At 43.3% G+C, this 13231-nt stretch overlaps 1 protein-coding gene and 1 non-coding gene across 2 annotated transcripts in view; both read right to left on the bottom strand.

Moving 5' to 3' along the window:
• NUP50 (nucleoporin 50) overlaps positions 1-13231 on the bottom strand; it is a 1722767-nt gene that overhangs the window by 283188 nt on the left and 1426348 nt on the right. The window lies entirely within an intron of this gene.
• On the bottom strand, positions 8661-8732 carry TRNAG-UCC. The gene has a single exon. It is a non-coding gene; the product is annotated as a tRNA-Gly (tRNA).

Below are 13231 nucleotides of genomic sequence, written 5' to 3'. Positions count from 1 at the left end.
GCCTGCCCCCGTGGGAGTGGTTACGGACTTGAAACTGTAGTTTTATTGGCCATTTTGGGTCAAATCCAAACTCAGTCTTCCTCTCTTAAAACCCTCTTTTGCGTGTTTTTGTGCATAGCGCAACAGCGGGCAGCGCCACCTAATTGGGTTTAAACTATTCCTGGTTCCACAAAGTCTGCTCTTCACTTTTTCCCTTAGAACTGCTTTATCTCTCAATTTAAACACCATATTCTCATTCTAAGGCCCTTCACTGGTCCAATTAAGTAATCCTACAAGTTACCACTATTAAACCATAAGCACTACTTACTCTTATACTCTCTACGATTACCCTGTCCTCTATTGGTCCGTCTTAAATTCAGTTTCCGTATATTACTCTAGCATGCCCAAAGGTCAGTCAATGGCTTCCTCTCCAGTCCAGCTGGTGAATCTGGGAATTTTGAGGCAATGTTACAACTGTCTCATGTACATGGACAACCCTCTCCTCCTCCAAACAGGTTCAAATATATGTGAGAGATGCAACTATTTAGCCAAACTGGAGGCTGAGCTCTCTCATCTCAAAACTGGTGTAACCAGTCAGGAGAAGGTAACCTCACACAACACAATTCCAGTATCACATAGTCCCACCACATCAGCGAACCAAACACATAAATAAACAAAAACATACTCGAAGGCTCTAAATAAAAATCTACCTAAGCAACAGAGACCTCAGAAGCAGACATCCAAGCAAACGCTACCTCTAAACAAAACACGCACAACACATAGCCCACAAAGTCAGTGTGCCAAGCAGCACAGCCCTTAAGGCTGAACAACACTCCTGATACTCTTGCAATAGGTGACTATTGTCAGACACACTGACGTCCTGCTCACCAGGCTGAATAAAGAGAAGGTCACGGTGAGCTGCCTGTCGGGTGCTAGGATCCGGCACATAACGCAAGCACTCAGGTCACTCCAAAGCAAATACAAATATGACTCAGTCATTGTACATGCTGGTGTGAATGACCTGAGACTTACCTCCCCGGACTACATGAAAAGAGACATAGACGAGCTCTCTGATAATGTAGCCCAGGCTGGTATGACCCTGACCTTGAGCGGCATCTTACCCTCACCTAGAATGATGCCACAGTACAAAGACAAAATGATCGATTTTAACAATTGGCTAAAATTTGGATGTCATTCAAAGGGGATCCAGTGTCTGTCAGCCTGGGATGACATGCTCGACAAGCCACATTGCTTCGCAAGGGACGGCTTGCACCTGTCACCACTGGGCTTTCGGATATTGGCAAAGGCTCTTGCCACCCCCATAGTGCCTTTTTTAGGCAAGGCTCAAAAGTCAAACCCACCCCCATAGACAGCACAAGGAACAAGAAACTAAGGGTAATGCTGCTTAATGCCAGAAGTCTTAACCTCAAGATATACGCACTCAAAGCTCTCCTCAGTATGGAGAACATAGATATCTGTGCAGTGATAGAAACCTGGTTGAAGGCTCCAGAGAGCACCCCAGCACTACCAGGCTATACCTCATATCATGCTTTTCGGCCCCAAAACCTGGACCGAACCACAAAAGGAGGGGGAGTTTCCATATTTATCAAGGATATCCACACCTCCAGGTTAGTGGCATTGCACGAAGTATCGGAGACCATCCATGTGCAACTAACAGTGGGGCAAGACTGCTTTTCAGTTTATAGCATCCTACAGACCACCCTCTCAAAGTCAGGAATCACACTCGGCTTTCCTGAAAACACTGAAGAACATGAAGATCTCTCTGAACACCATTATATTGGGTGACTTCAACTACCCAAACATTGACTGGGAGCACTACTCAAGCCCTAGCACCTTAGCCCAAAGGTTCCTGGAAATTATAAACTCAAATGCTATGGAACAACTAGTCACCACTCCCACAAGAGGGGACAACATACTAGACCTGATCATTACCAACATGGGGACTCCATGCTCCACACCAGAAGTATATCTCTCATTGGTAAGATCAGACCATAAATTAATTTCACTGGATGTCCACATCCCGACCCCACCCCCAGCCCAGAAAACCACAGTGAAAAACTTCTCAAAAGCGAACTTCTCACTTCTCAAAACCAAAGTGGAATCCTTCAAGGCCCCAGGGCCAGTGGAAACTACAGCCCAAACTGCAGAATCCTATATAAACGCATTCTACGGACATCTCCAGGAATGCATGGATCATGCTATCCCAAACAAAACCAAGACCCAATCATCCAAAGGCAGACGTCCAGTCTGGTGGATCCCTGCCATAAATAAACTGTACAACAGAAGGAGGAAGCTACTACATGATAGAGCAAAATCTCTAATAGGGAAGGCATCTCTGATCAGTACTAGCAAAAAATTACGATCCCTCAAAATCCTCCAAGGCCAGCTTCGAGAGAAAAATTGCACAGGACACCAAAGACGATCATAAGGCTTTTTTCAGTTATGTTAAGAACCTGGGATGCAACTCCCAGACTTGTTCTGAGTTGATTCTAAACGACAAAAAATACACTGAACCCACAGACATCGTCAATATCCTGGCAGACAGGCTCAGTGCAAACTTCTCCACCCCCTCCCCCCCAAAAGAGCAAGTATCTATCCCGGCAGAGGGCTGCCTCCCAAACATCTCTGATACTAGGTGAAGGCTGCCCTCTCCAAAGCAAAAAACTCTGCTTCCATGGGACCAGATGGCGTCCCAGGTTGCGTCCTACATGAACTCCAAGAGGAACTAATCCCTCAAATAAAACAGCTATACAATCTCAGCCTCACTACAGGATGTGCGCCCAAAGAATGGCGTACAGCAACAGTGGTCCCACTCCACAAAGGTGGAGCCTCTACGGACTCTGGAAACTATCGCCCCATAAGCCTGACTAGCTTAGTCTGCAAGGCTATGGAGAGGATCATCCTGGAGCTCATAAACAAAGACATCGGGGACCTACAGACACTAGATCCTACCCAGTTCGGCATTGTCAAAATCCTGCCTTTTGAACCTGGTTGACTTCTTCAAAACAGTCAGCAAAGCCATAGATGAAGGGAAGGTAGTCCACATAGCCTATCTGGACCTTGGAAAGGCATATGACACAATACCCCACCCGGGCATCATAGATAAGCTATCCAGCTTAAATATAAACCCCTATGTCGCAAACTGGCTCAAAGACAGAACCCACAGAGTGAGAGTTGCTGGAGCCATGTCAGACTCGAAACCGGTCACAAGTGGCGTCCCACAGGGTTCTGTCCTGGGACCACTCTTGTTCGGTATATACTTTTCCGAGGTACAGGCAAACAAGGGAGGACTATGGCTCACCATGTTCGCAGACGACTGCAAACTGGGTGCCATAATAGACTCTACAGCCGACACAAACATCCTTCAAAAAGGTCTGAGAGACAGATAAAGTACAGTTTTGTACCTACCATAAATGTAGATGTCCGATAGGTATGCAACTGCAGTCCTGACATATGGGTTGTCCTGCCTCAAGCAGCCCTTCGGTCGGCCGGATTCCAAAGTCTGGGTCCGGCGTCGGCTGATGTCACCCTTTCCCCGACGTCAGAGCGCCTGGGGTATAAAAGCGTCAGCCGACGCCATCTTCTTCAGTGTTTCTTGCCCCAGATGCCAGGTGCCCTCTAAGGAAGGCTAAATTTTGAAAATAGAGAAATTCCAGACAAGTACAACAACATAAAAACAAATACACCATAAAAGATTACCCCAGGTAGCTAAAATGAGGGGTAGAACCCAAAAGAATACCACAGAGGGGTAAGGTGGGAGGGAAAACCTGACTGCAGTTGCATACCTATCGGACATCTACAATTATGGTAGGTACAAAACTGTACTATGTCCTTCAAGGATGCAACTGCATTCCTGACATATGGGTTGAATACCATAGCCAACCTGGGGGTGGTAGGCACTAAGACAAAGATGGTGTAGCTAAAATGCCCTGCAGGACTGCAGAAGCAAACCCTGCTCTGGATCTGGAATATAAAGGCAGGTTGTAATGTTTGGAAAATGTATGCACGGAGCTCCATGTAGCAGCTTCTAAAATGTCCTTTGTTGCCACCCCTCTTAAAAAGGCTGTGGAGGTGGCTGTAGCTCTGGTGGAATGTGGCCTGATGTCAGCTGGCACAGTTTTTCCATAAAAAGAGTAGCAGAATCGAATGCAATTTCCAATCCATTTAGAAATTGTCTGTTTGGAAATTGCTTTTCCCTGCAATCCAGCAGCGCAAGCTACAAAAAGCTGGTCAGATTTTCTGAAAGACTTTGTTCTGTCCAAGTAGTGGCGCAACTGTCTGTGTATGTCCAAGGTGTGCAGAAGTCTCTCTCCTTTATTTTGAGGATTGGGAAAGAAGGTAGGCAGGTGAATAGCTTGATTCAGGGACACCCTGGATACCACCTTTGGCATGAATAACGGATTGGTTCTCAAAGAAACTCTGTCCTGATGAAAAATGAGAAATGGTTGTATCGCCATAAGGGCCTGTAGCTCAGAGACTCTTCTTGCTGAGGTTACTGCCAGAAGGAAAGCTGTCTTCCAAGACAGAAATTTCAACTCTGAAGATGCTGCTGGTTCAAAGGGAGGAAGAGTTAATTTTTCCAGCATGAAGTTGAGGTCCCATGCAGGCACTGGTGGTTTCCTTGGAGGGTTGATGTTCTTTATACCTCTTAGAAACTGTCTTAGCAATGGGTGAGAAAATACAGGCGGATCAGTGTTATATTTGGCAGATATTGCTGAAGCATGTATTTTTATGGAAGAATATGAAAGGCCATTGTGGAGCATTTCAGCCAAATATTCTAGGATCTGTGGAATGCTCATCACTGATGGGTCTTGACCCTTTTTGCTGTTCCAGATAAGAAATCTCTTCCATTTTGGAGTATGTTTTCTAGTGGAAGGTCTGCGCCTCCAGGATGATATCTTTTACCCTTTTGGAAAGTGTATCCTGAGGAATAGTCATGGAATCTTCCAAGCTGTCAGCTTCAATGTTTTCAAGCTGGGGTGTAGTGTCCAGTAATTGTGCTGTGTCAGAAGTGGTGGCCATTGAGAAAGGAGCCACGGATTGGTGTGTGTCAAGCTCCGGAGCAGTGGGTACCAGTGTTGTCTTGGCCAGTCTGGAGCTATCAGTATGACTTTTGGCTGCTCTGTCTTGATCTTTAGTAACACCTTGGTCATCAAAGGAAGAGGTGGGAAGGCATATAGTGTTAGAGAGTTCCAACTGAAGGAGAGAGCGTCCACCTTCCAAGCTTGAGGATGGTATGTCCTTGTGCAAAACTTTTTCAGATGGTGATTGAGGTGGGAGGCAAAAAGATCTATGTCCGGCCTTCCCCATGCTTGAGTTATTTGTAAGAAAATGTCTGGATGCAACATCCATTCGTGTGGATCCATGATGTTTCTGCTTAGGCTGTCCGCCAGAACATTGTCCTTCCCTGGTACAAACTGGGATTGTAGCTCTATTTTCAATTGAAGGGAAATATCCCAGAGATTCATTGCCAGTCTGCAAAGAGGGTAGGAATGGGTACCTCCTTGCTTGTTTATGTACCACATAACTGTGGTATTGTCTGTCTTTATTAGTAGATGGCCCTTATGCATGAACTTTTCGAAGGCCTTGATTGCATGCATCACTGCCAGCATTTCTTTTTGGATGATGTGCAGGTGCTTTTCTTTTTGTATCCATTGTCCTTGAATGCATCTGCCCTCCATGTGCACCCCCCCCCCCCATCCATGGTCTGAGGCGTCTGTTGTTATGGTTTGACTTGTATGAGGCTTGCTGAAAGGCAGACCTTTGTTTATCTGGCTTGCTTGGGCCCACCACAGAAATTCCTTTTGAAGGCATGGAATGTGTGGGATCAATGCTTCCAGGCTGTGGCTGTGCTGAGACCATAGACTTTATAGATACCATTGTAGTTTCCTCATATGCAGCCTTGCATGTGGAATCAGAATGCAAGATGCCATGAAACCCAGAGCCTGCAGGATTTTCCTTGCAGTTATCTGGGTGTGTGTTGCTAATTTTCTGAAGTATTCTGGTAATTGTTTTTGTTTTTCTTTTGTCAGAAATGCCATCTGGGTGTTTGTGTCCAGTGTGTCACCCAGGAAAGGTATTTGTTGGGATGGTACTAGACTTGATTTCTGAATATTGACTGTGTATCCCAAGGCCTGCAGTAGGTGAATGACATAGTCCAAGTTTTTTTAACAAGGCTTGTTGGCTGTCCGCTTGTATAAGGCAGTCGTCCAGGTAAGGGTATATTTGTATCCCCTGAAGTCTGCAATGTGCAATTACTGATGCCAGGCATTTCATGAACACTCTGGGTGCAGTAGATAAGCCAAAGGGCAATGCTGAGAATTGATAATGCTCTGAGCCTGCAAGAAATCTGAGGTATCTTCTGCAACTTTGTCTGATTGGGACATGTAGTTATGCCTCCTTGAGGTCCAGAGTTACCAGCCAAGACCCCTTGCCCAGCATGGGAAGGAGTTGCTATAAAGTAAGCATTTTGAATTTTGGCACAATAAGGTAAGTATTCAGTGCGGACAATTCCAGAATGGGTCTCCATTGGTTTTCTTTTCTTGGAATAAGGAACAGTCTTGAATAAAATCCTTGGCCTTGTTCTGCAGAAGGAACCTTTTCTATTGCTCTTATTTGAAGTAGGTTGGTTATTTGTTTGAGTGCCTCTGCCATTTGATTTGGTGGCAGGTTTGGCCTGCCATGTCTTGTTGGTAATGTATGAAAGTGGAATCTGCATCCTTTGTCTATTATGTCCAGTATCCATTTGTCCTTTGTAATATTGTGCCAATTTTGTGAGAATAAAAATAATTTTCTGCCAAAAGGTGCTTCTAATTGAGCCCTGGATGGCAGAGTCAAAGTCAAGTCATTGAGATTGTCCCTGCGGAGCAGTGGAAGGTCCTGCCCCCACCTCTCTGGTTCAGAGGCTGCCATTGACGTCCTCTGTAGGAGTCTCGAGTTTGCCCTCTACCTCTGCCACGTCTGTTTTTGCCTCTTTGAAATTTGTCTGTGTCTGGAAAGGACCAATGCTTAGAAGGCCAATTCCTGCTGAATCTTGGAGGCTGTACCTGGAGGAAATCTGACTGTTTGCACTGATTTTGCCATTTCCTCTATTTTCTTTAAAACCTCTTGTGCAGTAGCACCAAATAGCTTATGTTTCTCTACTGGTGCGTCCAAAAGCTTAATTTTCACATGGTCTGGCAATGTTTGTTCCTTTAACCAAGCATGTCTGCGTATGACCGCACCTGTCATTGCTGCTCTACATGAAGCTTCCAATGCATCATATCCACACTGAAGGAAATGGTTGCTAACCTGCTGAGTATTATAAACCAATTCCTGTAATCCCTTTCTATGAAATGGTTCAGGGGAAGCCAATTTCTTTTGCAAGTCATCCAACATGTATGCCTGATACTGAATCATATGAAATTGACAATTTAATGCTCGCATAGAAAGGGTGGAAGATGTATATACTTTCTTGCCCCACCATTCTAAAGCCCCAGAATCTTTTTCCGAAGGAAGTGGATTCTTAGCAGTAGTGGAGGAAACCCCTTTAGGCCCCTGAGAAATAGTTTCAGGGTCAGCAGTATGGCCCTTGTACAGGAATTGATGCGAGTCTGGGACCCTGTAGTACCTGTCTGGCTTGACAGGAGCAGGGGGGAGGGAGTCAGGGGAAACACTAGATTCTAAGTACACATCATCTAAAACATTTAAAACTGGAGGAATAGCTAAGGGTCTATGCTGAGGTAGCTTTAAAAATTCCCTTAACCTTTTCCTAGAATCTGAGTATTCGTGGCCTTGCCATTTGAAGTGTTCCCTCATGGAATGAAGCGTTTCCCCAAAGGAAAACTCCTCAGGAGGAGAAGCAGAGGGAATGGATTTCTCCGCATCAGAATCCTCGTAGGCCGGGAAGGCCTCCTCCTGGTAGTCTGAATGTGCAGAATCACCTGAGGCCTCATCGGAGGACTGGGGATCTACCTGCTCAACCCTAGGCCTCTTGACAGAAGGCGGCTGAGAGCCTCTATCTGGATGTGGCTGAGAACTCCTATTAAAGAAATAAGGTCCTCAGCTAAACTTAAAATTTGAGAACCAGAAGTGGATCCCAGAGAAACAGATCTTGGAGGGAGAGACTTAGCCTGTTTGGCAGCCTTAGCACGTGTGTAGGCCTTAATGGACAGACACTGGAGGCCTGGCAGCCCCACGTGCTGGAGTAGTCTTATCCACTGAAATGGTGTTAGAAGTATCCTGGGCTTCGGTCTCAGAGGGGAGAACAGAAACCGGCACCGAGCTGTACTCCGGTAATGAAGTAACCGGTGGGGCGGTGTCGTCGGTCTGTAGCGGTTGTGAAACCGGCTCAGAAGAGACTGAGACACTCGCGGTAGGCCTAAGCGTGGCGTCGGCAGAGACAGCGGACGTCGGTCCTTATCCTTCCGTTTTTTAGGTAAATGTGCTGTCGGAAGCTCCGACGGCATGATATAACAGAAATCTTCCCCAAAATAATCCTGTGCAAACTCTGACCGATGCCTAAGAGTGCGTCTATTGAAAGAAGCACAAGCTGTACAGGCCGAGACGTTGTGTTCTGGGCCTAGGCAGGGTAAGCAGTAAGAGTGGAAATCCTTATGAGGTATTTGTTTCCAACAAGTTAAACAATTAACTTTTACAGTTTTATAAATGTACAGATTTCTTGCATTGGCCGGGAATCGAACCCAGGTCAATTGCTTGGAAGGCAGCTATGCTCACCACTATACCACCAATGCTATTCGGCTGAGGCAAGAAAAGGTCCCCAACGGGGTACTTAGCTTTTTTGAAGACTTCAGTAGTTGAAAACACAGGAGCTGGTCGACCGACACTTGCGAACTGCTTCCGCTTCGGCCGGCAAGAAAGACTGAAGATGGCGTCGGCTGACGCTTTTATACCCCAGGCGCTCTGACGTCGGGGAAAGGGTGACATCAGCCGACGCCGGACCCAGACTTTGGAATCCGGCCGACCGAAGGGCTGCCTGAGGCAGGACAACCCATATGTCAGGACTGCAGTTGCATCCTTGAAGGACATCTGGTGCCAGCGCCATGGTTTAAAGCTAAATGCCAAAAAATGTATAGTCATACCCTTTGGCAAAAACAATGTGCCCAAAAATTACCACATAGGCGGAAACCCATTAAGTACAGAGAAAGTTATTAGGGACCTGGGGACCCAAGTTGATAGCAATCTCTCCTTCGAAAACCACATTGCCAAAGTGGTTAGAAAGACCTTCAACATAGCCAACCTCATCACAAAGGGTTTCACATCTAGATCAAGAGAGGTAATAGTGCCCCTTTATTCATCCCTCATCAGGCCCATCACAGAATACAATGCCCCTTTTGGGATGTACCTTACCAGACACCTGCAGCAATTAGAAAGACCCCAAAAGTATCTCACCAAGAGGATCAAGGGTCTCAAACAGATGCCATATGCTGCTCGGTTAAAAAAAACCTCCAGCTCTACTCAGATGCATACCGCCTACTTCGAGGCAATCTATGCCTGACATACAAAGCTATGGCAAATCCAGAATTAATGGACATGCTTCCACCTCAGGAAATCTAAATCTCTTAGAGCCACACGCTCGAGGGACTTGAACCTCAGCACAGAAATAAACAGAACTTGCTGGAGGGACAGGTTCATAACCCAGAGGCTCCCTTCGCTCTGGAATAGAATTCCAGTTCATGTGATTCAGAGCACCTCAATGAATTTCTTCAAGAAGAATCTCGATAGGTGGATGGGGGATCGTAGGTTTGTCCCAGGGATTACTCCCGTGTCACTATTAGACAGAGGCACAGTAAACTAAACCTTAAAAAGGGCACAGTATACTCAAATCAAAGGGTGGCGTAAGCCATACAGAATCGGGCTAAGCTTATAATTGCCCCAGGGCAGATAGTCTAGTATGAACCTATGAACCTCTATATATATATATATATATATATATATATATATATATATATATATATATATACACACACACACACACATTTTCTGAGTCTTCTGGGTGTCTGATACCATGACAGGAATGGACTGCATTCCTTAGTCAAAGTGCAATTAAAGTTCATGAAATGAATATTGTTTCAGTCTTTGATGTTAGCCATAAGTGCTCTTCACAACATCTGCAATGTGCTCAGAATTTACTCCTGCAATTCATATGGAGATACATGCATCAACAGCCTACCTAAATATTACTCAATTCAAGTAAAATTGCTCCTAGTAATATTGGAGCTTCCTGCATATCCTCCTTCCACACTGTTCTAGTTTCTGCCTCCAAATTCTGATATTTTATGACTTTGTCTCTCTCTCTCTGTACATAAGACCCTATAATCAGTGGGACAGTAATTTCAATGATTAATGCTACTTCTGACTTCTTTTCATGGACTACTGTATCTGGTTTCCATGCATATCGGTAATGAGTGATATAAAACTTCACTTACTACATTGTTTGGGGCTCATGTTTTGTGTGTGCGTGCCTCTCTCTCTCTACAGATATATATATATATATATATATATATATATATATATATATATATACATGATACACTACATATATGCATGTATACGTGTACCTGAGTACGTATATCCGTGCGCATGTGTATAAATATATATGAAAATGTATACTATATATCTGTGTTTCCAATTTAAATACACACACACACACATCTCCAAAAACAATAAAATTGGCAAAGTACAGCAGAAAAGCAGGGAGGCATGTACTAAAAAGTCAATCTACTTTTAATAAACAGTAAAAGGTAAGCGCTTTTACAATTCAAAATTGCTTCAACAGACCTTACTAGAAACATACATCACTTCCTTTTATAACATCACACATTCAATTGAAACAAAGAATATAAATTAAACACATTCTTAAATGGCATATATATAAAAAGTATAAAACGTCATCATTTCTTTAGTTTCCTGTCCCTCAGTCTAGCAGTGATGGCTAGATGATCATTGAGCCCTTTGCCCAAATGGGCTCCAAGTTTAATAATCCATTTGAGTTCCTTATTCTCAGTGGTATTAGAAATATCACCTAGTCTAATGCCCTCAGGCACAAACTCTAGTACAGTGAATTTAATTGAATGCATGTCTTATGATTTCAGCATATGTCTGGCTATGGCACTATAAGTGTATCCTTTCTTGTGACAGTATACATGATCTCCAATACGCTCACGCAGACGTCTGTTGGTTTTTCAAACATAAAATGAACAAAGCATGCAGTGAGCTAAATACGGTTCATACTGCTGCAGTTGGCATTAATAGAAAAGTTAAATACATTTCCTGTATCAGGGTGTTTAAAGTCAATCCCTTCATATATGTAATCATAGAAGCTAGTGGCCAAACTTAATGGTCCCTTGCCCTGAGACTAATAATTCAGAATATGGTCCTATATTCGGATAGCATAGCCTGCATTTCAAGTTTTTCATGTTCTTATACATCAACTGTAGTTTCTCCCCCACAATCTGGGCTATATGAGTGTCAGTTTGGAGAATTTTCCAATTCCTATGCAGAATATCCTTTTTTGCCCCACTATCCCTAGTATACGAGAAAATAAATAAAGTCTTATTATCTGGCTTCTTATGTACCTTATATGTCCAGGATTTGGAAAAATATGGTTTGGCTCTATTATTGCTCAAAGCCTTGACATCAACTGCTGTTTTAAGAAACTCATTTCATGACACCCCCCAGTGATGAAATTACTCTTTTTATTAAATTCTTAATCCCATCTAGTGTCCCTATCAGTCAATCTAGAACAACGCATTGCTTGACCCTTCAAAATATTAAATATATGGTCAGGGTGCATGCTAGTTCTATGGAGGTATGATGCATAATAGCAGTCTTTAGTATGTCTATCTGTGTGGACACAGCCTTCATTATCAATGCTCATTTGAATATCTAAAAATTGAATAGCATCTGCAGAATATTTTCCTGTGAACCTTAAAAATTCACTACTGTGATTCATATACTCAATCAGTTCCCGTAGTTTTGATTCCACACCTACCCAAAAAATACAAAGGTCTACAAACCTTCTATAGAATACTAAGTATTCACATGCTAAGGGATGTGTGAGCAAACAGATTCTCATTCAGTCAATACCATGTTGGCACAGCTATTGGCACATGGTGTGCCCATAGCTACACCTAACATTTGTCTATAAAACTTCCCACTGAACACGAAAACACTGTTTTGTAAAATTATTTCAAGCAATTCACATATCAAGTTTATATGCATTGCAGAATAACAGCCATTACGCTTAAGGAAACTGCTGACCATCATTATGCATTGTGTATTGGGTATGGCTGTAAACAATGAAGTTACATCATATGTTGGCATTAAGACACCATTCAAAGACTTGTCATAGCCATCAATAAAGAATATAAATCTTGTAGCACTTTCCATATCTCGTAAAATATACTGATATTGTTCTAGTACTGGTTTTAATTGCTTCTCCACATAGATAATGGCTCAGTGACCCACCCCCCTCACCTGCCACAATGGGTCTAAAAGGGGGTCTCTGTGCATTCTTATGGACTTTGGGCAGTCCCTGTAGTGTTGGAATCAAAGGTTTCTCAACCACAAAGTAACTAAATTCTTTAGTCATCATACCACTAGTGACTTGTTGCATTAGAATGCTAGTAACATTCACAATCATGCGATCAATATCTGACAAATCAATATGTTTATATACAGAAACATCCTGCAGCGTTTCAGACAGACTCAAAATAGAAATCACCATCTGTGACAACTATATGATCCCCCCCCTTACCTGCAGGTCTTATAACTATGGTAGCGTCAGTTTCAAATGCTGTTACAGTTAATTAAAAACAGCTTTAAGGTTATCAAACCTCTTTTTAGTATAATTACATCTATTTTTATCAAAATAGTCAGAGAATTCGGCTTTACATACTTTATAAAATGTGTCTAAGGATGAATGACACTGTGGGTTAAATAAGCTCAGTTTTTTAAACACAGCATCCCTTGAAACATTTACAGTATTGTCCCCACATTCATCATTAAAAATTAGTCTAGTCTTAGCTGAATTTTTCTCAGACTCAGTTTAGTCAATTAAGGTATCTGCCACATTCGCCGATGTGGCAGGAATGAAAGACTATCCTTTATTAAACAAGTCTCATTCAAAACACTTGAGATACCTGCGTGAAATGTTCCACACCAAGTCATTTCTGTGGTTGCCCACATTTTCTTCAGTGTATTCCTGTTCCCTCGACCCTCTGGCCTCAGT

This window comes from Protopterus annectens, chromosome 11.part0, assembly GCF_019279795.1.
Source record: "Protopterus annectens isolate FY-2018-M chromosome 11.part0, PAN1.0, whole genome shotgun sequence".
Taxonomy (NCBI): Eukaryota; Metazoa; Chordata; order Ceratodontiformes; family Protopteridae; genus Protopterus; species Protopterus annectens.
This window is presented reverse-complemented; position numbering and strand designations above follow the sequence as displayed.